The following is a 27178-nucleotide window of genomic DNA, read 5'->3' on the forward strand; positions in this document are numbered from 1 at the left end:
AGGAGGTTATTCCTGAAATGGGGGGGGGGGGGGGGGGCAACAATATAGAGTTTAGGTTTTGTGAAATATAAGGTCTATTTTAACAAATAAAATGCTTGAGTATGCCATTTATTACAGGTCTGTACAGCACTGTCAATTTACGCAGTGCTTTACACATTACATTCACTATGGGTTTTGTAAATCTCAGTTGGTATATGAACACTCCTGCTTTTTAGAACTGTCTCCCCCTGCCCCCCCCCCCCCCCCCCCCCCAATCTTCTCACTATACAGTACACACTATTCTGCTTACTGATAAAGCCACCATTCAATGAATGCCAAGTATGGACAGGCAGCCCGAACATGAATAAGGGAGAGAAGGAGCTCTATTGATAAACTAGAATAATCGTGTATTTGAATGTTTATGTGACTTTTATATCTTGTGTTGGTATCTGATAGAGCTGCTCTAAGCCTGGTCTTATATTATTATACTTTTTTTTTTTTTTTTTTTCCTCCCCTCTCCCCTCCCTTCTTTTAGATTTACCAAAACCATAGACTGAGGTCAAACCATAACCATTTTAATTCATATGTAATCCAGCAGGCAGCTGCAATGTAGTTGAAGGGAAATTGAATAAGAAAATTGTATAATGTATGGCCATCTTAAAGGAGAAGTATGTGTTTCCTCTCCTCCTCCCCAGCCCAGCCCAGCTGAATGAGCTCAGGCTGAACTTCAAGTCCAGCACTACCTCAACAATTTTAAATTGAGAATTATTTAATAAGGGTGAACAGAATGTCCAGCACAACCTCCTATAGAGTAGCTACAGAAAAGTAAATCCTATGCAGGGAGGACACTGAACTTTAACCATGCTAAAGGATGAAAGGTAAAAAAAAATATTTTTTTACCACCTTTATGTGAACAATCCATTAAACTTTGTTCCATTTAGGTAAAAAAAAAAAAAATCAGCTCCCCTTAAAAGCAGTGGTCTGCCTGCAGGGGGGAAAGAAAGCAGCTACAAATGTAGCTGCTGACTTTTAATATATGGATACTTACCTGTCCAGGGAGTCTGAAATGTCAGCACCCAAGCCGATCTTTGGATCAGTTGTCAGGTGCTGCTGCCGCCATTTGTCGTATCCGGCAGTCAGGTGACTGTCAAACGGGTACCAGTCTCTTGCCACAATATAAAATGGGGGGGGGGGGTCAAAATGTACTTTCAACTGGAGACTGCGGTCACCCAACTATGGGGGAAGATGTGGTCTTCCTAGTGCTTGGGTGGAGAGAGCCTGTCTCCACGCAGGGTCAGGTTGGTCACTTTCTATGCCTTGGAAAATTATCAGGTGGCGTAAAGATGTAGCGGGCTGCGCAAAAAGGGCACATAGTTCAATTGGCAGAGGCGCCCAATGAAGTGCTTAGCCTTTCCACAACCTCAAGGGGCTTCTCTGCCAGTCTAAGTACCTAATAATATGCCCTTTTTGCTCTAACTTTGATTGTTTTTCAAGGATTTTTTAGAAGCTGAACCTATTTGATGAAATCAAATTGATAAAATGTGGTCAAGAACTAATATAATTAGGACCATATAATTAACCACTTCAGCTCTGGAAGGATTTACCCCCTTCCCGACCAGAGCATTTTCTGCGATATGGCACTGTGTCACTTTAACTGACAATTGTGCTACGTTGTACCCAAACAAAATTGACGTCTTGTATTTTTATATATTTTTTTATTTTTCCCCCATAAATGGAGCTTTTTTTTTTGTTGGTATTTGCTCACAGCTGCATTTTTTGCGCTATAAACAAAACGACCATTTTGAAAAAAAAAAAAAAGCAATTTTTGCTATAATCCAAAAAAATGTGTATATAAAGAATTTCTTCCTCCAGTTTAAGCCGATATTGCATTTTGTGTGTTATTTTTTGGTTAAAAAAAAAATGTAGAATACATAAGTGTATATTGGTGTGTGCGCAAGTTACAGCATCTACAAAATGGGGGATAGATTTATGGCTTTTTTTTTTTTATTAGTGATGGCGGTGATCTGCAACTTTTATTGTGGCGGACAGATTGGACACTTGATGCTATTTTGAGACCATTGACATTTATACAGCGATCAGTGCTATAAAAATGCACATATTTACTGTATAAATGTCACTGGCAGGGAAGGGGTTAAATCTGTTCCCTCAGTGTTCTGACTGTAGGGGGGGATGGGCTTGCTAGAACATGACAGATCACTGGGAGCAGTAGATCCCTGTCATGTTGCTAGGCACAACAGGGAAATGCCTTGTTTAGAGATAGCCAGCACGGAACATAGTACAGAGGGTAGTATTGGGCATATTAGTGCTAGGTTTACTAAAGCACCTAAACTCGAGGTAAGTATAGTAACAAGTCCTATTTGCAACCCCAGAGCACCCAATAAGGAGATAGTATGCGATTGGTCTAAACTACGTGGCATGTTCATCAATGCCAGGAGTCTGCCGGACAAGGTGGGAGAACTAGAGCTACTGTTGTATGAGGAGGATTTAGATTTTTAGGAAGTACAGAGACTTGGTTCGACAGCGCTCATGATTGGCTGGCAACCATTCAAGGGTAATCATTATAATCGCAGGGTTAGAGAGGGTAAAAAAGTGGGAGGGATATGCCTGTATATCAATGATGTACAAGTGACTGTGAGAGATGACATCACTAAGGGAGCAAATGGAATCGTTATGGGTAGAGCTACAAAGGGAATAACTAAGGGGAATATGGGGAGTATGCTATAGGCCCCCTAACCAGAAGGAGGTGGAACTCCTGTCACAATTTGGATTAGCAGCAAGAATGGGAAGTGTCATAATGGGGGATTTTAATTATCCAGACAGATGAATGCACGGTTCCTTCGACTCCGTCTAAGGCTTGTTTGTTCCTAAATGTCTTTCAGGACAATTTCATGGATCAGATGATAAATGCACCAACTAGAAACAAAGCATTACTAGACCTACTCATTACCAACAATAGAGACCTGATCACAGATGTGGAAATACAGGGCAATGTAGGAAAGGCAACCACAGTTTTTTTTTTTTTTTCTCTGTTTTTTTTTTTGTATAAATCACACAAATAGGAAACATAAGAGGGAATACAAAGACACTGAATTTCAAAAGGCAACTTCCCTAAACTAAGAGCCTTGCTAGTAGATAAACATAGGGTTAACCTTTTTAAGAACACAGAGGAAAACTAGGTATGCTTTAAGGCCTGATTCACACCTTTGCATTTTTAGTGCATTTTGCACTACAGTCCATTTATGGTTTCTCTTATATTCACCAACCTACACGGCTCCTCTCTGTAACAAAATAGGTTGTTGGCCCTATCACTGGAGATTATTAGGCAAAGTTGTAAAATACAACACTTCAGGACTTTTAGTTCCGCCCAGGGAGCGTTCCCTAGGCTACAATCCCCACAGTCTGCCCTAGCAGCCTCCGTTTTATTTTTCCTAGTGAAGGAGATATACCTAGGAACCCTGCGGGCCCATAGGTCTGTGTTTGTTTTTTTTTTTTTTTTTTTTTTTATGCAGAAGCTTGGCTTTTTGCGCAAGATGAATGATCCTGTGATCTATCAGCAGCCGGCTGGGTGACAGGCTGGTTCACTTTTATCCTTGTAATCTCCCCAGTCTGGCCATCGAGTGTGTGCAGGTCGCAGCTACGGCTCGGCAGGCCACGACATACCTCAGCTCCAGAGGTGGTCGGTGAGCTTTTATGCTCCGGGGCATACATATGACCGGGCTACTGATGTATGCGCCACAGTATGCCGGGCCAGTAGACTTCCCTGTACTGATCAGGAGTGGGCTACAATGGAATGTCTCCCAGCTCTTCAGGACTGGTAAGTACAGCTCTCCCTGGCAGGGTTGAGCAGCTGGGCATTCTCTGGGAGGTCAATTCGGGGGGGGGGGGGGCTACCTAGGTTTGCTGTTGGACTCCAGGGAAGCGAGAGTTTTTCTCCCTTCAGACAGATTGCAGACTCTCAGATCCGCGGTCAAACTACTGATGAACCGCAAGTGGTCGTTGCTCCGGTTTTGCATGCGAGTACTGGGACTCATGGTAGCCTCCTTCAAGGCAGTACCCTACGCCCAGTTCCACACCAGAGTGCCGCAGAAGGAGATCTTGTTATAATGGGACAAATCTCAGTTGTCCCTAGATCGACAGATCCAGGTGAGCCACTGTCAGGGACTCTCTGATCTGGTGGTTGAGGTCCCCGGTGATTCAGTCCGGAAAATCTTTCCTTCCTCTGAAATGGACGGCGATCAGTCTATCCGGCTGGGGTAGAGTGATGGGGGTTCGGTCAGCTCAGGGCCTCTTGTTGATGAAAGAATCTGAGTTGCCGATCACCTGATCACTCTCAATTCGACCAGATTGATCGGCAACTCAGATTCTTTCGTCAATATGGTCGGTGAGTCTTCAAGGACGTCCGATCAGGATACAGTCGGACAACGCCACGGCTGTGGCGTACATAAATCACCAAGGGGGAACAAGAAGCTCAGCCGCTGCTCGGGAGGTCGCTCACATACTTCGGTGGGCAGAGCGACACGTTACCGGCCCTGTCGGCCATTTACATCCCGGTGGTGGAGAACTGGCAGGCAGACTGAGTCGACAGATGCTGGACCCAGGAGAATGGGCATTGCATCCAGAGACATTCAACCTGCTGTGCCTGAAGTGGGGAACACCAGATTTGGATCTACTGGCCCAATCAGAAGGTGCCAAGATTCGTGTCCAGGACAAGAGATCCGTGGGCAGACGCATCAGACGCGCTGGTGGCTCCGTGGAATCAGTACCAGCTGATTTACGCCTTTCCTCCACTGAAACTGTTGCCATGTCTGCTTCACAAAGTGGAACCCGAGGGGATCCCAGTAATACTGGTTGCCCCAGATTGGCCTCAGCGTCCTTGGTACGCAGACCTAGTGCATCTGGTGGCAGACGCTCCCTGGCTACTGCCGTTGCGAGAGGACCTCCTATCTCAAGGTCCAATTTTCCATCTCGCTTTACCATCGCTGGCTTTAACGGCATAGCTATTGAGAGCCAGGTGTTGAGGAACCGGGGTCTGTCGGACTTGGTGATTCCAACTATTTTGAGGGCATGGAAATCTTCTTGGAAGATATATCATCGTACCTGGAAGGCCTATATCTCCATGTATGAGGAGAAAGGATGGCATCTGCAATCCTTTTCCATATCCAGGATCCTGTTGTTTCTCCAGCAGGGAGTGGACCAGAGATTGGCATTAGGCACCATCAAAGGGCAAATCTCAGCCTTAGCTGTCTTTTTCCAATGACCCCTGGCATCGCACTCCTTACTGAGTACCTACGTTCAGGGGGTACGACATGTAGTCCCTCTGGTGCGTCCACTGTTACCCCCATGGGATTTGAACCTGGTGTTGTCAGTGCTTCAAAAACCGCTGTTTGAGAATATCGGGGAGATTCCCCTTATGACTCTTTCCCAGAAAGTGGTCTTTCTAGTGGCCATCACCTTGGCCAGGAGGGTTTTGGAATTGGCGGCCTTGTCCTGCAAGTCGCCCTATCTGGTTATCTACAGGGATAAGGTGGTGTTGCGTCCGCAACCGTCCTTTCTACCGAAGGTGGTCTCGGCTTTTCATATCAATGAGGACATTGTATTACCATCACTGTGTCCTAAGCCGAAGCACCCTAAAGAGGTGGCCCTGCACGCTTTGGACGTGGTTAGGGCTCTGAATTTGTCTGCCACGACTCCCTTTCGGAAGTCAGACTCACTGTTTTTTTCGGTAGCTGGTCCCAAGAAAGGCATGGCGGTCTCACCGGCCACCATTTCCAGGTGGATCAGACAGATTGTAGTACAAGCCTACGCCTTGAAGGGGCAGGTGCCCCCCTTTCCGGTCACGGCCCACACCACAAGGGCAATCGGAACATCTTGGGCCCTCCGGCACCAAGCGTCGGTCGCTCAGGTGTGTAAGGCGGCAACCCAGTCGTCTGTCCATATGTTTACCAAGTTTTATAAGGTACACGTCAGTGCATCGGCTGATGCCTGTTTTGGCCGCAAAGTTTTGCAGGCGGCCTTAAATATGCAACCGATATTTTTTCCTGTTTTTTCAAAAAAACGCAGTACTGTTATGGTAATGCACTGTTTCATTACTTCCGCAGTGGTCTTGGGGATCACTCCTGTTGAGGATACCCTGTGGTTTTGTGGTGGTTTTTCCACGCACTGCTGTTTTTTTTTTTCCTTTTGTGCATTTAGTTTCACTAGTTCCCACCTGCCATGGTGGATGAAGTTTTTATGCTGTTTTTCCCACCCCTCGTTTGGCACTGCTTGGGGACGTCCCATTTTGTTACAGAGAGGAGCTGTGTCGGTCGGTGAATAAAAGAGAAAATAGGATTTTGCACTCACTGTAAAATCCTTTTCTCCCTAATTCACCGACCGACAGCACCCGCCCTCCTTTTTTTTTTTTTCTCTTTACGTTATACTGCTTGTTGACGTACTGAGGCTGCTAGGGCAGACTGTGGGGATTGTAGCCTAGGGACCGCCCCCCTGGGCGGAACTAAAAGTTCTGAAGTGTCTTAGCCCTATCACTGGAGATTAATAGGCAAACAACCCATTTTGTTACAGAGTGTCAGTCGGTGAATTACAGAGAAAATAATTTTACGGTGAGTACAAAAATCCTATTTTTCTATGGAACATGTTCTGTAGTGCAAAGCTGCAAAAAGTGCTAAAAATGCATAGGTGTGAATCAGGCCTAAGCGCATTAAATAAGCGCATTAGCCAGTGCATCCCAATGGGAAATACATTTTAAAAGAGCTAGTAATGAGTCCTGGGTGGTTTAACTCCAACATCAAAATGCATATAAAAGCAAAGGAGAAGGCCTTCAAAAAAAAATACAAGGCTCAGGGATCATCATCAGCATTCCAACTTTACAAAGAATGCAACAAGAAATGTAAGGGTGCAATCAGGGCAGCTAAGATAGAACACAAAAGGCACAAAGCAGAGGAGAGTGAAACAAAAAAAAATCCCAAGAAATTCTTTAAGTACATAAATACGGCATACCCCACTTTTAAGTACACAATGGGGTTTATTTACTAAAGCTGGAAAGTGAAAAATCTGGCTCACTTCTGCATAGAAACTAATGAGCTTCCAGGTTTTATTACCAAAGCTTAATTGAACAAGATGGGGTTAGAAGCTGATTGGTTTCTATGCAGAAGTGAGCCTGATTTTGCACTTTCCAGCTTTAGTAAATATACCCCATTGTGTACTTAAAAGTGGTGTATGCCTGTAGTAAGAAAGGGAGGTCAGATTACACTGGTCCCATAAAGAATGAGGAAGGGAATCTGGTTACTAAGGATGGAGAGATGTCAAAGGTATTGAATTTATTCTTCACAAGGGAATCTGAGGGCCTTCACTAGGGATGAGCTTCATGTTCGAGTCGAACATATGTTCGACTCGAACATCGGCTGTTCGCCCGTTCGACGAATTCCGAACGTTATGGGCCGTTCGCGCCAAATTCGTGTGGCGCTCACGGCCCACAATGCACTGCGATGGCGCAGTGCATTGCTGGCTCATGATTGGCCAAGCATGCACTGTGACCCCGCATGCCTGCCTGTGGCCAATCATAGCTCAGGCTGTGTAGTACACGCCCCACACTATATAAGGCCGCCAGCACGGCGGCCTTGTGTAGTGTGTTGGCGTCTGAAGCAGTTAGTGGGTGTTCTGTGTACCTTCAACACAGTATACACTGATCGTTATCGGCCGATTTTTCGTTCTTGCTCTTCTGTAGTGGTTGTTGTCTGCGTGACCTGACCGCAGTATACACCGCTATATTCACCTATATAGCTAGCGATATATCTATCTTTTATAATAGAGCTTGCAGTGTTAGGAGCTTGTGCGTGCTGTCTGCGTGCTCTGAACCCAGTATACACCGCTATATCCACCTATATAGCAAACTATCTTGCTCGTTTTAAATAGAGCTTGCAGTCAGCGGTAGGAGCTTGTGCGTGCTGTCTGCGTGCTCTGAACCCAGTATACACCGCTATATCCACCTATATAGCAAACTATCTTGCTCGTTTTAAATAGAGCTTGCAGTCAGCAGTAGGAGCTTGTGCGTGCTGTCTGCGTGCTCTGAACCCATTATACACCGCTATATCCACCTATATAGCAAACTATCTTGCTCGTTTTAAATAGAGCTTGCAGTCAGCAGTAGGAGCTTGTGCGTGCTGTCTGCGTGCTCTGAACCCATTATACACCGCTATATCCACCTACATAGCTCTTCTCTATTTGAGCCATCTGCAGGAGTTAGTGGAAGTTGTGTGTGCCTCCAACACAATATACACTACCCAATTGCTGTTTTTCCCAACTCCCTTCGGGCCATTACCATGTCTGGAAGGCCAGCAAGAAGAGGCAGACAGGTGCGAGCCGATAAAAGAGGGCAAGCAGGCTCTGTGTCTAGAGACAACAGTGCTGGTCGTGGACGCGGTGCATCGTCATCATCAGCACGTGGCCATGGGACACGCTTGTCTTTCTTTTCGGCAGCTGGACATGTTGAGCCGCAACATGCCAACGACTTGGTAGAGTGGATGACCAAGCCCTCTTCATCCTCCTCATCCGCTCTCACCCAGTCTCAGGGTACTAGCAAAGCAGCTGCCAATGCATTGTCTTCCCTCCTCTCAATGTCATCATCAGTGACTCCTTCCCTAGACCCACCACGTCCTCCTGAGGAGTCTCCTGAACTCTTTGAGCACAGTGTTGGGTACATGCTCCAGGAGGATGCCCAGTGTTTTGTAGGCTCTGATGTTGATACTCAGCTAGAGGAAGGCAGTAGCGTGAATGCAGAAAGAGGGGATGCTCAAGAAGGACAGCAATCTGGCAGTCATGTTCCACAAGCTGCAGCATACTGCCAGCTTTGCTCCAGTGATGAAGAGGGAGGAGATGATGAGGGCACTGACTCCACATGGGTGCCTGGTAGGAGAGAGGAGGAGGAGACACATTTCCAATGAGGCAGGATGCCCTCCGGGGGCCAGCTTAGGGGCAGCACACCGACTAAATCACACCGCAGAGCTCCGCCTGTGCAGGGCGCTGCCTCTGCGCGTTATTCTAAAAGTTCTTTGGTGTGGGCCTTTTTTGAGACGAGTGCATCAGATCGCACCGCTGCTATTTGCAACATATGTCTCAAGCATATCTCGCGTGGCCAAAACATCAGCCGCTTGGGCACCACATGCTTGACCAGACATATGTTGACCTGCCATGCAGCTCGTTGGCAAGCGTACCTCAAAGACCCACACCAAAGAACAAAGCGGACCTCTCCTTGCTCCTCATCAGCTGGGATCTCCAACCCCACTAGACCTTCAGTCCTCTCTGAAACCTGCTCTGAGAGGAATGAAGGTGTAGAATTAGGTGTGTCATAGCTAAGTGCTTCCGGGCACTCTGCTAGCAGTACACCCTCATCCGATTATAGCAGGCAAATGTCCCTGCCCCAGCTGCTGGACCGGCAAAAGAAGTTCACTCCCAGCCATCCACATGCCCAGCGGTTGAATGCTAGCTTGGCTAAATTGCTAGCACTTCAACTGCTGCCTTTTCAGTTGGTAGACTCTGCCCCCTTCCGTGAGTTTGTACAATGTGCGGTTCCTCAGTGGCAGGTCCCCAAACGCCACTTTTTCTCACGGAAGGCGATTCCGGCTCTCTACCGGCATGTGAAAGGCAATGACCTTGCCTCGCTGGACAGGGTGGTCAGCGGTAAGGTGCATATTACCGCTGACTCATGGTCCAGCAGGCATGGACAGGGACGTTACCTGTCTTTCACGGCCCATTAGGTCACTCTTCTGGCAGCTGGGAAGGATGCAGGACAAGGTGCAGTGGTGTTGGAGGTTGTTCCGCCACCACGCCTCCAAAATGCTACTATTGGTTGTGACACACCTCTCTCCTCCACCCCCTCCTCTTCTTCTTCCTCCATGGCCTCTTCCAGTGCTCTGTCCTCAAACCAGCGGTGCTCCGTAGGCGTTCCAGGGGCTACGCAAGCAAAACGATGCCATGCCGTGCTTGCGCTGGTTTGTTTGGGGGAAAGGAGCCACACTGGGGCGGATGTTTTGTCAGCTCTGCAGGGGCAGGCCGAGAGGTGGTTGACGCCACGCCAGCTTAAGCCAGGAATGGTGGTTTGCGACAATGGCACCAACCTCCTCTCCGCCCTCCGACAGGGACAACTGACCCCATGTGCCCTGTGTAGCTCACGTCCTTAACCTGGTGGTGCAGCGGTTCTTGGGCAGGTACCCGGGCTTACAGGATGTCCTGAAGCAGGCCAGGAAAGTCTGTGTGCATTTCCTCCGATCATTTAATGCCTGTGCTCGGCTGGCTGAGCTCCAAAAGGAGTTGAACCTGCCCAAGAACCGCCTTATATGTGACATTCCCACCAGGTGGAACTCAACGTTGGCCATGCTGCAGCGGCTGCACACGCAGCAGAGGGCCATCAATGAGTACCTGTGCGACTACGGCACCAGGACAGGGTCAGGGGAGCTTGGTTTTTTCTCACCACGCCAGTGGGGCATGATCAGGGATGCATGCACTGTCCTGTCACCGTTTGAGGAGGCCACAAGGATGGTGAGCAGTGACAGTGCATGCATCAGTGACACTGTACCTCTTGTCCACCTCTTGGAGCATACGCTGCGTGGAATAATGGACAGGGCACTTGAGGCAGAACAGAGGCAGGAAGAGGAGGACTTCCTTGCCTCTCAAGGCCCCCTTTATCCAGACAGTGTTCCTGCTGTGCCACCCATCACACAGGAAGAGGAGGAGGAGGATGAGGTGGAGGCTGGCACTCAGCAGCAGTCTTGTAGGGAGGATTTACAGTCCAAAGAAACCCGTGGACTTGTACGTGGCTGGAAGGAGGTAGCTGCGGATCATGTTGTCCTTAGTGACCCAGAGGACTCCGGACCGAATGCCTCAGCTAACCTACGCTGCATGGCCTCCCTGATCCTGCAAAGCCTGCGGAAGGATCCTCGTATTCTTCGGATCAAGGAGAGGGACCATTACTGGCTGGCCACTCTCCTTGATCCACGGTACAAGGGTAAGGTTGCCGACCTTATCTTGCCATCGCAGAGGGAGCAGAGGATGAGACATCTCCGGGAGGCCTTGCAGAAAGGTCTGTGCAACGCGTTCCCAGAGACTGGAAGGTTACAAACTCCTGGTCCTGGACAACGTGTTGCTGAGGCATCGGTCAGAAGGAGCGGTGGAGAAGGTGGCCGTCAGACCGATGCTTTCAGACAATTTTTTAGTCCGCAGCCCCAAGGTATGATCGGTTCCAGCAACCTTCGCCAGCGTCTGATTTACATGGTGCAGGAATACCTAGGGCCAAGGTCAGACTTGGACACCTTTCCCACCGAAAATCCTCTGGCTTACTGGGTCTTGAGGATGGCTCACTGGCCAGAGCTTACACAGTATGCAATTGAGCTACTGGCCTGTCCTGCATCCAGCGTTCTTTCGGAATGCACCTTCAGTGCTGCTGGTGGCTTTGTTACCGATCAAAGGGTGCGCCTGTCCACCGAATCAGTTGATCGACTGACCTTCATCAAGATGAATCAGTCTTGGATCACCCACAGCTACCAAGCACCTGAAGCTGATGTAACCGAATAATTTTTTTTTTTTTAAATATCACATCCCTTCAAGACTGCCTATGCTGATGCTGAGTGACTGTCCTGTTATGTTGATTGTCTATCCTCTTCCTCCTCCGCTGATATGTTGGAAGAACATTTCTGGTTCTGGGTGATGCCATCAGCCCAATTTTTCTGCCCCTGTTTAACAGGGACGTTTAATTACAATTTTTGATTCAATGCTTTGCAGCAGGGCTAATTCCTGCACTAAAACTAGAGTATATGGGAGAGGTTGCAGTGTCGTGGCACCAGCACCAGTGCCTAAGGCCCAATTTTTCTGCCCCTGTTTAACAGGGACATGTAATTACAATTCTTGATATAATATTTCACAGGAAGGCCCGTTCCTGTGCCCACCCAGAGTAACTGTGAGGACTTATAGTGTTGTGGCACCAGCACCACAACCACCAAAGGTCAATTTTTCTACCACTGTTCAACAATGGCATGTAATTACAATTCTTGATATAATCGTTCACAGCAGGGTGCTCCAGTGCCCACCAAGAGTCACTTTGAGGGCTTACAATGTTGTGGCAAAACCAACACCTTGTTCCGCCATTTCTGCAGAGCATATAGGGCAGGCCCCTACTTTCAAACATCCAACTTACAAACATCTCCTACTTGCAAACGGAAGGAGACAACAGCAAGTGAGATGAAAAAAGATGGAGGACAAAACAAATTATACAGGGGTGATAACCCTTCCCTATGTTTTCCAAAAAGCTTAAAAATAGTTTTTTTGACTGGAGCTACACTTTAACCACTTGAGACCCGCACTACGTCTATTGACGTCATGGGGTTTCGCTGGTTATAAATGATGCCTGAGGCCAGATTCAGATATTGCCGTTTTTAGCCGGCGATTCCTTACACCATAAGAACGATCATAGCGGCTGTTCCGCCGCTTGATCGTTCTTACGGGCGGCGGGAGGGGATGCCTCCCCCTCGCGCCGCCCTCCGGTGCTTCTACCGACTCACCGTTTCCATCGGTGAGTCGGTCACAGGATCCGCCGGCCCCAGCAAGTGATCATAGAGATTTCCGGTGGACTAGATTGTCCCCGGAGTCTCTATGATCGTTCGGAGGGCGGGCGCGATGTTATGACGTCACGCCCGGCCTCGGTATTCAAATTAACGGCGCCGATCTGGCTAGGAAGCCAGGATCGTTTTTTTTTTTTTCTTCCCAGCCTAGAGGTGAGATATGGGGTCTTATTGACCCCATATTTCACTGTAAATAGGTCCGATCGTGCCATATTCCTATTACAAGGGATGTTTACATTCCTTGTAATAGAAATAAAAGTCATCAATTTTTTTTTATTTTTTTTTTAAGTGTAAAACTAAAAAAATAAAAAAATTAACAGTAAAAAAAAAATTAAAGCGCCCCTGTCCCCGTGAGCTCGCACACAGAAGCGAACGCATACGTAAGTCCCGCCCACATATGAAAACGGTGTTCAAACCACACATGTGAGGTATCGCCGCGAACGTTAGAGCGAGAGCAATAATTCTAGCCCTAGACCTCCTCTGTAACCCAAAATATGTAACCAGTAAAAAAATTTAAAGCGTCGCCTATGGGGATTTTTAAATACCAAAGTTTGGCGCCATTCCACGAGCACGTGCAATTTTGAAGTTTGACATGTTGGGTATCTATTTACTCGGCATATCCTCCTCTTTCACATTATGCAAAAAAATTGGGCTAACTTTACTGGTTTTTTTTTTAAGCATGAAACTGTTTTTTTTCTGAAAAAAAACGCGTTTGAAAAAATGCTGCGCAAATACCCTGCGAGATAAAAAGTTGCAATGACCGCCATTGTATTCTCTAGGGTCTTTGCTAAAAAAACATATATAATGTTTGGGGGTTCTATGTACATTTCTAGCAAGTAAAAATTAGGAATTTTACATGTAGGAGAGAAATGTCAGAATTGGCCTGGGTCCGAAGTGGTTAAAAATGTACCAGTTGAAAATTACAAACAGATTCAACTTAACACAACAAACCTACACAGTCCCTGTCTTGTTTGTACCGCCTGTATACTGCTGTTCTGAGTATATAGGTCCTGGGGGCCACACACATTTCCTTTTTTTAATATGGGTACGGGGTTCCCCTTAATATGCGTACAAGACCCAAAGGGGCTGGTAATGGGCAGGGAGGGCTACCCATGCCATTTTTCTCAATGATTTTCAACCATATTGCAGGAACCAGATATAACATTAAAACCGCAAGCAGTTTTAAATGATGTTATTTCTGTTGAATGGAATTTTGTGCAGGGACTGTTCTAAACACGGGAAACACGTGGCACTTCACAGGCATACTACAGACACCCCCCAGGCACGATATTTAAAGGAATATTTCACTTTTTTTTTTTCACTTTAATCGTCATTAAAATCAGTGCTCCCGCCAAAACGGCCATTTTTTAAAACATTTTAGGCATTGACCCATGTCCCCTGGGGCAGGAGCCAGGTCCCCAAACCCTTTTTAGGACAGCATCTTGCATATTAGCCGTTAAAATTAGCACTTTTAATTTTGAACGTTCGAGTCCCATAGACTTCAATGGGGTTCTAAAGTTCGTATGAATTTGGGGTCCGTTCGAAAGTTCTGGTGCGAACCGAACCGGGGGGGGGGGTGTTCGGCTCATCCCTAGCCTTCAGTAACCAAAACTGCAATATTTATCCACATGACATGTCACAGGATGCACTCTCATGGCTAACAGAGGACAGAATTATAATTAGACTTAACATTAATAAGTAATAAGGAACGCAGTCAAGTAATTGCCAGACCATTGTTCCTCATTTTTATGAACAGTCGACTGGAATGGTACCAGCTGTTTGGAGAAAAGCCAATGTAGTACCAGTATTTACAAAAGGACCAAGATACATCCCTGGGAATTACAGACCTTTTCGCCCAGTGGTCATCAACCCTGTCCTCAGGGCCCACCAACACGCCAGGTTTTATGTATTACCTTGGGGAGATGCAGACTAGAATACTGCAATCACTGAGCAGCAAATGATATCACCTGTGATGTATTTAAAGAGGAAGTAAACCCTGATGGGTTTACTTCCTCTTTTTTTCCCTGCAAAGGTAAAGCATAATGGACTACTATGTATCGCATAGTAGCTCATTATGTGTCACTTACCTGACACAGGAGCCAGCAAAGTCGCCGCTGATCCCTGTAGTCCGCCGCGTCCATCTTGCTGGTGGCGTCTCGCAGCTCCGACCAATGACAGCGGCGAAGCCGCGATGACGTCACTCCCGCGCATGCGCACGGGAGTCGCGTCTCGCAGCTCCGACGCTGCCATTCGGCGAAGCCGCGATGACGTCACTCCCGCGCATGCGCACGGGAGTCGACAAATTAGGCAAATCCATTCTTGGACTTTCCGCATTTCGTGCGCCTGTGCGGTGCCCATTTTCGGGCAAATATCTCCTAAACCATATAGGTTTAGGAGATATTGCTTGGACCTACAGGTAAGCCTTAATCTAGGCTTACCTGTAGGTCAAAGTGGTTTGAAGGGGTTTACTTCCTCTTTAAGTTATCTTGAAAACTTGGCCTGTTAGTGGGCCCCAAGGATAGGGTTGATGACCACTGAGTTAGCCTAACATTAATTGTATGCAACTCTTTGAGGGGATGATAAGGGACTAATATACAAGATTTTAGTAATGAGAACTATATCATTAGTAATCAGTATGGATTCATGAAGAATTGTCGTTGCCAAACCAATCTATTAACCTTCTGTGATGAGGTGAGCTGCCATCTAGATAAAGGGAGTCCCGTAGACGTGGTGTATCTGGATTTTGCAAAAGCATTTGATACAGACAGTTCCCCATAAACGTCTACTGTACAAAATAAGGGCCATTGGCATGGACAATAGGGTGAGTACATGGATTGAAAACCTTCTACAGAGTGTGGGGATAAATGGGGAGAACTTGGAATGGTCCGGGGTGGAAAGTGTGGTTCCCCAGGGTTCTGTCCTGGGACCAATCCTAATAAATTTAGTCATAAACGGCCTGGAGGATGGAATAAACAGCTCAATCTCTGTATTTGCGGATAAAACTAATTTAAGCAGGGTAATAACTTCTCCGCAGGATGTGGAAACCTTGCAAGAAGTTCTGAACAAATTAAAATTAAGTTCTGGGCAACTACATGGCAAATGAGGTTTAATGTAGAAAAATGTAAAATAATGCATTTGGGTGGCAAAAATATGAATGCAATCTACGCACTAGGGGGAGAACCTCTGGGGGAATCTAGGCTGGAAAAGGACCTGGGGGTCCTAGTAGATGACAGGCTGCTGCAAGCAAAGCAAACAAAATATTGGCATGCATTAAAAAGGATTAATTCCAGAGATAAAATGAGAATTATCCCAATCTACAAGACTCTGGTCCAGCCGCACCTGGAGTATGCTGTCCCTTCCTGAGAACTGGTGTCCAGAACTGATGTGCTGGAACTGGAGAGCGTACAGAGAAGGGAAAAACTAATAAAAGTCCTATTGCATCCTACCTGTGCACACAAGACCGAGAACCAGCACAGTTCAAGCTGGTGATTGGTTGCTTAGGACCTAGCAACCAATCACCTGCGGATTAACCGCAAAAGTTAACTTTGCCAGCTCCTCCATCCGCCCTATGCTGCCTCTGCTCTCCGCTGTTCACTGATGACAGCGGCAGAGGAGGCGGGAGGGAGACGGCGCAGACTTGTCCCGATCTACCTATCATCTACCCGCGGCTGACGGGATGCAGACCCCCTGATCTAGTCCCATAAAGGACATACAGGAAGTTGTTTCTAAGCCCTGTGGGAGAGATTTACTAAAACTAGAGCACACAATCTAGTGCAGCTGTGCATAGTAACAAATCAGCTTCTAACGTCAGTTCAATTAAACTTCAATCTGGAAGCTGATTGGGTCCTATGCAGAACTGCACCAGATTTTGTGCGATCCAGTATTCATAAATCTTGCCCTGTTTCTTGTAATTTGAGTCACCATCTTACCATTAGAGGTATAATATATATGATCGTTAATTTGTTGCCTAAAATGTCTGATTGTCTTCCCTACATAAAATACCTACTGACTTGTACTACTTTATAGATTGAATATAGGTTATAATTTGTGGATATCACCTCATTTGTGTGTACCTCAGTTGCTCCTCTACATTTTTCATCTGCTGCAGTTCATAGTTCGTGATATACATGTAATGTGGGAACTTTTAGTCTAAGGTCCCTTTCACACTAGAGGACCGATTGGTTCCACCTTAAAAACTGACCCTCTAGTCTCCTCTATGGAGCGGTGGGTGTAAACAGACATGTGTCCATTTACACCTGACGACATTCAATCCTATCTGTTAAAAACAGACGGACAGGTGGTCCGTTTACATCCTACCACCCATAGAGGAGATCAGCTGTGTCTGTGTCCATTCTGTATAGGCGGAGTGGACTCCAACGGAGCCTGCCCTGTGTGGAAGGGGCCTAAGTGTAATATCGTTATGTTTTTAAAATTTACAGTAAAATATTATTAAACCCAAAACTAATATACGTCTTTACATGTAATATTACATTATAACCACTATCCCTTAATTGTTATTATATTTGTTTTATATGGAGTATTAAAAGCCTGGTTGATTCTGCCAGTCACTGGGGCTACCTTCTTGCCTATGTCCCATGGCAGCATCAGACTGTGTGGCAGTGTTGCCAACCGTCATTATTTCTCATATATTCACCGACTGACACAGCTTCTCTTCTTTAGACCATTAGAACCTTCTAGTTCCGCCCAAGGGGCAGTCCCTTAGGTAACAACCCCTCAGCATGCTACTGCAGCCTCAGTTTTTTTTTTTTGCCTAGTGTAGGAGAAAGACCTAGGAACCCTGCGGGCCCATCGGTCCGTCTTTTTTTTCTGCAGAAGCTTGGCTTTTTGCGCAAGATGATAGATCCTGTGATCTGCTATCAACAGCTGGCTGGGTGACAGGCTGGATACCCTTATCCTTGTAGTCTCCCCAGCCTGGCCATTGAGCCATCCGCGCTAGGCCGGCCATGACGAAACCTCAGCTCCAGAGCACCTTGGACACCTTGTCGGCGGTCCACAATTCGTTTGTTGCCAAGATGGAGGCAGGGCATGGGCGCAAAGGTGCTAAAAAGTGGCCCATGCCCCTCCTGCCCTCCGGGGAGAGCTCTGACGCAGACTTGATTCCCGCTGAGGCTGGTGACCCTTGCTCTGTCATGTCAGATGATGCTGACCAAGACAGTGAGGATGAGTCCTTGTCCGGGTCCGTGCCCGCAACAGACCTTTTCGGTCCCCAAATACATGGCGGCGATTTACCCTTTTGAGGAGAGCCTTCTCAAAAAGTGGTCGACTCCTCCATTCGTGGACCCCCCAGTATCCAGGTTAAACAAAGTAACCACAATCCGGTAGAGTGGACTCCTGGGTTTAAGGATCCCACAGACAGGAAGGCCGAGGCAGTGGCTCATTCCTTGTTTATGGTTGTGGGGTCAGCCGTGCAACCAGTACTGGCATCCACACTTGTGTCACAGACACTGACTGAGTGGGCAAAACTGTTGCACCGTGAATTGGGAGAACAGGCTTCTCCTGTCTGCGTGGAACTAGCAGACCAATTAGTGCAAGGCCTTAGGTACGTTTGTGACGCGGCCCTGGATAACTCTTCCTCTGCTATCCAGGGCTTCAGTGTCAGTAGTGGTGCTGAGACGCCTGATTTGGTTAAAATGCTGGTCTGCTGACCAGGCATCCAAAAAAGCTCTGATGGATCTTCCCTTCCTTAGCGACCGACTCTTTGGAGCCTCCTTGGATGACATTATTAAGAATGCCACAGGTGGTAAGATCACTCTACTCCCACAGGCCAGGAAGGCTAAGGAGCCACGCCGTAGGCAAGGGCCCTTTTTTTTCTGCTCACAATCGGCTTTTTTCGTCCGCCCGGAGATTCAGCTAAGCGTCCCCAGCCCGAGAGGACAACGGCGGAAGGACAGAAACGTCCCTGGAACCTGCAAGCCTGCAAACAAAACGTGCTACCGCATGAAGGTTTGGCCCCACCCATGACTCCGGTGAGGGGTCGCCTTCGAGAGTTTGCAGCCCGGTGGACCTCTCGACTGTCCGACTAATGGGTCTGCGATCTGATTTCATACTGCTACAAAATAGAGTTTCTCTCTTGGCCGCAAAACAGATTCTTCCCCTCCAGCAGAACCGTTTCCCCGCCTCGCCGGGAGGCCCTCTTGTGGGCAGTAAGGGACCTACTAAATCGAGGGGTGATTGTACCGGTTCCGGAATCAGAACGTGCATCAAAAGTTTCTGCTTTTTGCAGTCGGGGAAAGCCCACTATTAGTTTGTGGCTCTCACTTTTGGTTTGGCATCAGCCCCCCGAGTCTTTACCAAGGTATTGGCTCCAGTTTTAGCTTTGCTGTGGCAAGGTGGGATCGCGATTGTGGGATACCTAGACGATCTCCTCCTGAGAGAATCTTCCACCTCAGAATTAGAAGAGGCTGTGGCGATCACCATACTGACCCTGCAAGAATTTGGGTGGCTGTTAAACCTAAATAAGTTGGTGGTAGTACCAACCTGGCATTTGGAGTACCTAGGCTTGCTGCTGGACTCCAGGAAAGTGAGAGTTTATTTTCCCTTCAGACAAGCTGCAGACTCTGAGATACACGGTAAAACTGCTGATGAACCGCAAATGATCATCGCTGCGCTTCTACATGTGAGTCCTGGGACTCATGGTGGCCTCCTCTGAGGCAGTACTGCATGCCCAGTTCCATACCAGAGTTCTGCAGAAGGAGATTTTGACAAAATGGGACAAATCTCCATTGTCCCTGGATCGACAGATCCAGGTGAGCCAGTTAGTCAGAAGTCTCTGATCTGGTGGCTGAGGTCCCTGATGCTTCAATCCGAGAAGTCGTTTCTACCTCTGAAATGGACAGTGATCACAACGGACGCCAGCCTAATCAGCTGGGGTGGAGTGATGGGAGTTCAGTCAACTCAGGAACTCTGGTCAACGGAGGAATCCAAGTTGCCGATCAATCTGCTCGAGCTAAGCGCGATTAGGCTATGCCTCTCCACATGGTCAATGAGACTGCAAGGGCGCCCAATCAATATCCAGTCAGACAACGCCACTGCTGTGGCATACGTCAATCACCAAGGAGGAACAAGAAGCTCGGCCGCTGCATGGGAGGTCGCTCATATACTTCGGTGGGCAGAGCGACATGTACTGGCCCTGTCGGCCATTTATATCCAGGTGTGGAGAAGTCGTCAGATGCTGGACCCAAGAGAATGGGCATTGCATCCGGAGGTGTTCAGGCTACTGTGCCTGCGGTGGGGCACACCAGATGTGGATCTTCTGGCCTCCCGTCTCAATCGGAAGGTGCCGAGATTCATGTCCAGGACAAAGAGCCGTGGGCAGACGCGTCAGATGCGCTGGTGGCTCCATGGGATCAGTACCAGCTGATCTACCCCTTTCCTCCACTGAAACTGTTACCACGTCTGCTTCGCAGAGTGGAGGCCGAGGGGATCCCAGTAATACTGGTTGCCCCAGATTGGCCTCAGCGTCTTTGATACGCAGACCTAGTGCGCATGGTGGCAGATGCTCCCTGGCGACTGCCGTTGCAAGAGGACCTTCTGTCTCAAGGTTCGATTCTCCATTCTGCTTTACCATCGGCATGGCTATTGGCCAGGTGTTGAGAAACCGGGGTCTGTCGAACTCGGTGATCCCAACTATGTTGAGAGCACGTAAATCTTCTTCTCGGAAGATATATCTTCGTACCTGGAAGGCCTACATCTCCATGTGTGAGGAGAAAGGATGGCATCCGCGCTCCTTTTCTATATCCAGGATCCTGCTGTTTCTTCAGCAAGAGGTGGACCAGAAATTAGCGTTAAGCACCATTAAAGGACAAATATCAGCTTTGGCTGTCCTTTTTCAGCGACCTCTGGCATCTCACTCTCTATTGAGTACCTTTGCTCAAGGGGTGCGACATGTAGTCCCTCTGGTGTATCCACCGTTACCCCGTGGGCTCTGAACCTGGTATTATCGGTGCTTCAAAAGCCGCCATTTGAAAATATCAGAGAGTTTCCCCTGTTGACTCTTTCCCAGAAAGTGTTCTTTCTAGTGGCCATCACATCGGCCAGGAGGGTTTCAGAACTGGCGGCCTTGTCCTGCAAGTTGCCCTATCTGGTTATCCTCAAGGATAAGGTGGTGTTGCGTCTGCAACTGTCTTTTCTGCCGAAAGTAGTCTCAGCGTTTCACATCAATGAGGACATTGTGTTACCATCTGTGACAGTGGGGTCACTTTGGACACAGGGTGAATAAAAGAAACCCCCGATATGGTCTGTGATAGCCATATTCAAGGCTGTATAATACATTGTATACTGTATGTGGGGGTTAAGTGTCATTGTTGTGAGGAATTAAGTTGTTTTGCATTTCTATTGTTCATTTAAGTCTATCCTTGTGTGTAGTGTAAAGTGCCAGACAGACTGGCTGCTAACCCTTTGTGAAAATATGTGTATTGGGTGGGATCGTTTGAAGCATAGCAGACGTCTTGGGATGTGTGGGTGGAGCTGGGCTCTTGTTCATGTTAAAGCATGTGCCTTGAAGTGTGTATAAAAATACAATGTTGGTTTTTAATAAAAGTCATTCCTGCTACAGCAGAGACAGAGTGCGTCTCGTCTTTTTGCCAGAGGGATCGGCTCCTATAGGAAAGGGTCGTTTAACTGTGGATATTGGTACCGATTGGATGTGTGTCTCGGAGAGGGAACATCGCAAACGGCGTTAACCCCCTTTATATTAGGGGAGCCGTTACATTGGTGGCAGCAGCGGGATCTTCCCTCCAGTTACTGGGACACTTCAAACCACCACAGTAAATGACCAGCTATGCAGCCTGCAGGTAAGCCGCACTGAAAGACTTACTTGAGAGCCGTGGAGGGACCAGTGGGACAAAGAACAAGGCCACCTTGATCAGGGAACTAACCGAGATGGATCAGAGGGATGGTGATGCAGGACCCCGGTCAGTTGAAGACTTGTTTCAGCAACGAGTTCGACAGCGGCTGGCATTATATGGTGCTAACCCATCAGAGACCGCCATACAGAATGCCATTAGAGACATCCAGCGGCAGGATGAGCGACAGGAGAGAGAACTAGAGCGGCAACATGAACAGAGAATGGCAGAAATACGGCAATCGGAGACAACACTTAAAGATGCAGCGCCTGTCCGTAAGTTGCCCTTTCGGGCGTTCAAACTATTTAAGGAGGGAGAGGAGGAAATTGAAGCATTCCTGCAGGACTTTGAGAGACTATGCCAGATACATGAAGTACTGCCCCAAGATTGGGTCGTCTTACTGGCAAGTAATTTAACTGGCAGAGCGGCGGATGCGTATCGGGCCCTGGAGGATGAGGACGCTAAAGACTATGATCGGGTAAAAGAAGCTCTGCTAGCCTGATTTGCCATTACACCCGAAGCCAGCCGGATTAAGTTTCGAGAATCTCGGAAACAAACCCACATAACATACGTGGAGTGGGCACATCGTCTGCAGCGAGACCTTAAGGGCTGGATCCAGGGAAGCCACGCTCATACCATAGAAGACATCACCCAACTAGTACTCTTAGAACAGTTCTTTAACCACACCCCTCCGGTACTACGGGATTGGGTACGAGATAAGCAACCACAGACTGTACAGCAAGCGGCTACTTTGGCCGATGAATATCTGGACTCTCGAAGGTCAGGCGGAAGCGAGCGCTATCCACCATCTCGGCCCAGTTTATCAGCCTCTAACACAGCTTCAGCACCAACCCCAGCGGCCACTTATCCTCAGCAGCCCAGGTTCAACGCCCAGGACTATGCACAACCCATCAGGTGTTTCGGATGTAAACAGCTAGGGCACAAAAAGCCAGACTGTCCATTAAATCCAGCCATCCAGTCCCAGTCATGGAGACAACCAGCAAGGGGGAGCCCCCGCACACCCATGCCTGCGGCCCACTGCGTTGAGGGGGAAGAACTTTGGGGCGTCCTGCACGAGGCTGATCCAATACAAGCAGCTAACCGGGACAACAGGCAACAACACAGGCAGACGGTCCGGGTTAATGGAACGGTAGCCAATGGCTTACGTGATAGCGGCGCTACCATGACCCTACTACGGAAGAACCTCATCCCAGAGAGCCAACACACCGGAGACACTGTAGCCGTAAGAGTAGCGGGAGGTACCATCTTCCGGCTACCCGTGGCCCGTGTTCACCTGGATTGGGGGGTTGGTTCGGGACACGTGAATGTGGGGGTGATGAAGGACTTGCCTGCGGATGTACTACTGGGGAATGATTTGGCCCCCCTGTTTTCTGCTTACACCCCGATGGGCCCCGATGAAGTCAACCCTGTGACTACCCGTGCACAGACACGTACTGCTGTAACCGGCCCACTTGCTGCAGAGACCCAGGTGAGACTATCCTCCCCGACACGTACCTTAGATCAGGCGCGCCTAGGCTGGGATACCCCAGAAGCATTCGGGAGGGAAACTCGGGAGGACCCGACCTTACACAAGTATAGGGCTAAGGCAGATACTCAGGAAAGGGGAATAGATGGGGAGCTGTTTGAATGGGATGGGGATAGACTGTATAGGATCCCTAAGCCATCTCAGAGAAGTAAGGCCCCTTCGCAGAAACGACAGCTGGTGGTACCTAAGAAATACCAGCTGGAGATTCTGCGAATCGGGCATGATGTGCCGCTAGCGGGACATCTAGGGTTCCGTCAACGGCCCATAGGATCACACAGAATTTCTTCAGGCCCAATTTTAGCCAGGATGTGCGACAATACTGTAAAACGTGTGACACATGTCAACGGATAGGGAAGAGGGGGGACCACCCTAAGGCTAAACTCATGTCCATGCCTATTATTGGGGAGCCCTTTTACCGCATAGCCGTTGACATTGTGGGTCCCCTTGCCCGGCCTAGTCCATCCGGAAAGAAGTATATTCTCACCGTGGTGGACTACGCCACCCGTTACCCAGAGGCAGTAGCTATGTCCAACATTGAAGCAGAGACAGTAGCTGATGCCCTGGTTAAGATTTTTACCAGAGTGGGGTTCCCTAAAGAGATTCTCTCTGACCAGGGAACCCAGTTTACCGCGGTACTCACCCGGCAGTTGTGGAAGGTGTGCAATATTAAGCCCTTACTGAGCTCCCCCTACCACCCCCAGACTAATGGTCTCTGCGAACGCTTTAACGGGACCCTCAAGCAAATGCTGAGGACCTTTTCGGACTCTTGCAGAGACTGGGAGAGATTCCTGCCTCACCTGTTATTTGCGTACAGAGAGGTACCCCAGGAATCTACTGGGTTCTCGCCCTTCGAGTTACTCTATGGGAGAAGGGTCCGCGGACCCCTCGATCTCATCAGAGGACACTGGGAGGGAGAGACAGAGCAAGAAGGGACCCCCATAGTACCCTATGTTCTGGAACTCAGGGACCACATGGAGCAACTGTCTCTGATGGTAAGAGAGAATCTCCAGGCGGCCCAGGGAAGACAGAAGAGATGGTACGACCGGGGGGCCCGACAGCGGGTCTTCCAGGTTGGGCAGAAGGTCTTAGTGCTCAAGCCTGTGAAGACTGACAAGATGCAGGCATCTTGGCAGGGCCCGTATAAGGTAGTAGCCCAGGTATGTGATACTACCTATGTCATTGCCAGCTGTGCAGATGAAAGAATCCAGCGAACCTTTCATGTGAACATGCTGAAGGAGTATCAGGAACAGCAGTATGTGCCCCTGCTGCAGACGACTCAGAAGGTTTACCCCTCCCTGACTTACTAGAGAGAGAGCCCCAGACCGACCTCATTAGCCTTGTACAGCTAGGAGACCGGTTAAGCCCCACAAAGAAGGAACAGGCTAAGCGGCTTCTGTGGGAGAAACAGGCGAAGTTCTCCCAAAGAACGGGCTATACGACCTTGGCTGTACATAAGGTAGAGACCCCTGGACAAGCACCCCTCCGCCAGTCCCCCTACCGTATCCCTGAAGCAGTCCGAGAGGAAATGCGGAAGGAGATACAGGAGATGATTCAGTTAGGAGTCATTGAGCCTTCTGACAGCCCTTGGGCCTCGCCTGTAGTCCTGGTGCCTAAGAAAGATGGGACTACCCGGTTCTGCGTGGACTACAGGCGACTCAACGAGAAGACCACCACCGATGCCTACCCGATGCCCAGGGTAGACGAACTACTAGATCGTATAGCCAGGGGACGTTATTTAACTACAATAGACCTGTGTAAAGGTTATTGGCAGATCCCCCTGGCCGAGGATGCTATCCCCAAGTCGGCATTTGTTACCCCATTTGGCCTGTACCAGTCTAAGGTCATGCCATTTGGAATGAAAAATGCCCCGGCGACCTTCCAACGTATGGTGGATAGGCTCCTCGATGGCTTCCAGGATTTTGCATGTGCATATCTGGATGACATTGCGATCTACAGTGGGTCTTGGGAGGAGCACCTGGTTCACGTAGGAGTGGTTCTGGACAAAATTTGGGCTGCAGGCCTGACCTTGAAACCAGACAAGTGCCATCTAGGGATGGCGGAGGTGCAGTACCTGGGACACCGAGTGGGGTGTGGGAACCAGCGACCCGAGCCAGCCAAGGTAGAGGCAGTAGCTAACTGGCCCACGCCCCGTACTAAGACCCAGGTATTGGCCTTCTTGGGAACTGCAGGGTACTACCGACGTTTTGTCCCTAATTATAGTGCTATCGCCAAACCCATGACTGACCTGACGAAAAAGAATTTACCTAGGCAAGTCCTCTGGTCTCCAGCTTGTGAATCCGCGTTTCTAGCCCTCAAGCAAGCACTTGTAAATGCCCCTGTCTTGGCTGCCCCAGTACCTAACAAACGTTTTCTTGTCCACACGGATGCTTCCATGTTTGGACTGGGGGCGGTGCTGAGCCAAGTTGGGGAGCATGGAGGAGAACACCCTGTTGCATACCTGAGTAGAAAACTATTACCCTGGGAAGTGAGCTATGCGGCAGTGGAGAAGGAGTGTTTGGCCCTGGTCTGGGCCCTTAAAAAGCTAAACCCTTACTTATACGGACAGGAATTTTCACTGGTCACCGACCACAACCCATTGGTCTGGCTTAACCGGGTCTCCGGAGATAATGGCAGGTTGTTGCGGTGGAGCTTAGCCCTACAACCTTACAACTTCACCATCAGCTACCGTCCCGGTAAGCAAAATGGCAATGCTGATGGGTTGTCCCGGCAAACCGACGCCCTCCCGGGCTCCTAGTGCAATGTTGATGGGTTATCCAGTATTGGAAGAATGGACCCATGGACTAACTGCGGAGTCAACCCGTCTGGGGTCCCCTCCTCTGTTAGTCTCCTGCCGAAAGGGGAGATGTGTGACAGTGGGGTCACTTTGGACACAGGGTGAATAAAAGAAACCCCCGATATGGTCTGTGATAGCCATATTCAAGGCTGTATAATACATTGTATACTGTATGTGGGGGTTAAGTGTCATTGTTGTGAGGAATTAAGTTGTTTTGCATTTCTATTGTTCATTTAAGTCTATCCTTGTGTGTAGTGTAAAGTGCCAGACAGACTGGCTGCTAACCCTTTGTGAAAAGATGTGTATTGGGTGGGATCGTTTGAAGCATAGCAGACGTCTTGGGATGTGTGGGTGGAGCTGGGCTCTTGTTCATGTTAAAGCATGTGCCTTGAAGTGTGTATAAAAATACAATGTTGGTTTTTAATAAAAGTAATTCCTGCTACAGCAGAGACAGAGTGCGTCTCGTCTTTTTGCCAGAGGGATCGGCTCCTATAGGAAAGGGTCGTTTAACTGTGGATATTGGTACCGATTGGATGTGTGTCTCGGAGAGGGAACATCGCAAACGGCGTTAACCCCCTTTATATTAGGGGAGCCGTTACACCATCTTTTTGTCCTACGGAGGTGGCCCTTCATGCTCTGGACGTGGTTCGGGCTCTGAAGGTGTATTTGTCTGCCATGGCTCCCTTCCGGAAGTCAGATTCACTGTTTGTTTCGGTGGCTGGTCCAAGGAAAGGCATGGAGGTCTGTTGACCACCATTTCTGGGTGGACCAGACAGATTGTAGTACAAGCCTACGCCTTGAAGGGGCAGGTGCCCCCCTTTCCAGTCACGGCCCACTCTACAAGGGCAATCGGAACGTCTTGGGCCTTCCGACATCGAGTATCTGTCGCTCAAGTGTGTAAAGCAGCGACCTGGTCGTCTGTCTACACCTTTACAAAGTTCTACAAGGTAGATGTCAGTGCATCGGGTGATGCCGGTTTTGGCCGCAAAGTTTTTCAGGCGGCTGTATAGTTGCAATGGCATATGCAATTGTTTCCTTTTTTTCCTGTGTTTTTGGGTAAAAACGCAGTACCTTTAGGTGAATGCACTGTTGCATTCGTTACCGCAGTTTTTGGTGCGGTTTGAGGGTAGTGCTTCTCCGTTGAGGAACACCCTGTTTTTTGTGGTGGTTTTTCCACACACTGTAGTTTTTTGTGGGTAAAGATTGTACTAGCTCCCACATGCCATGGTGGATGAAGTTTCATGCTGTTTTCCCACCCCTCGTTTTGGCACTGCTTGGGGACGTCTCAATGGTCTAAAGAAGAGAAGCTGTGTCAGTCGGTGAATATAACTGACACAGCACCCGCCTCTCATATTTTTCTTTACGT

This window comes from Lithobates pipiens, unplaced genomic scaffold (assembly GCF_037356315.1).
Source record: "Lithobates pipiens isolate NorthernLeopardFrog02 unplaced genomic scaffold, aLitPip1_a1.2 Scaffold_1, whole genome shotgun sequence".
Lineage (NCBI taxonomy): Eukaryota > Metazoa > Chordata > Amphibia > Anura > Ranidae > Lithobates > Lithobates pipiens.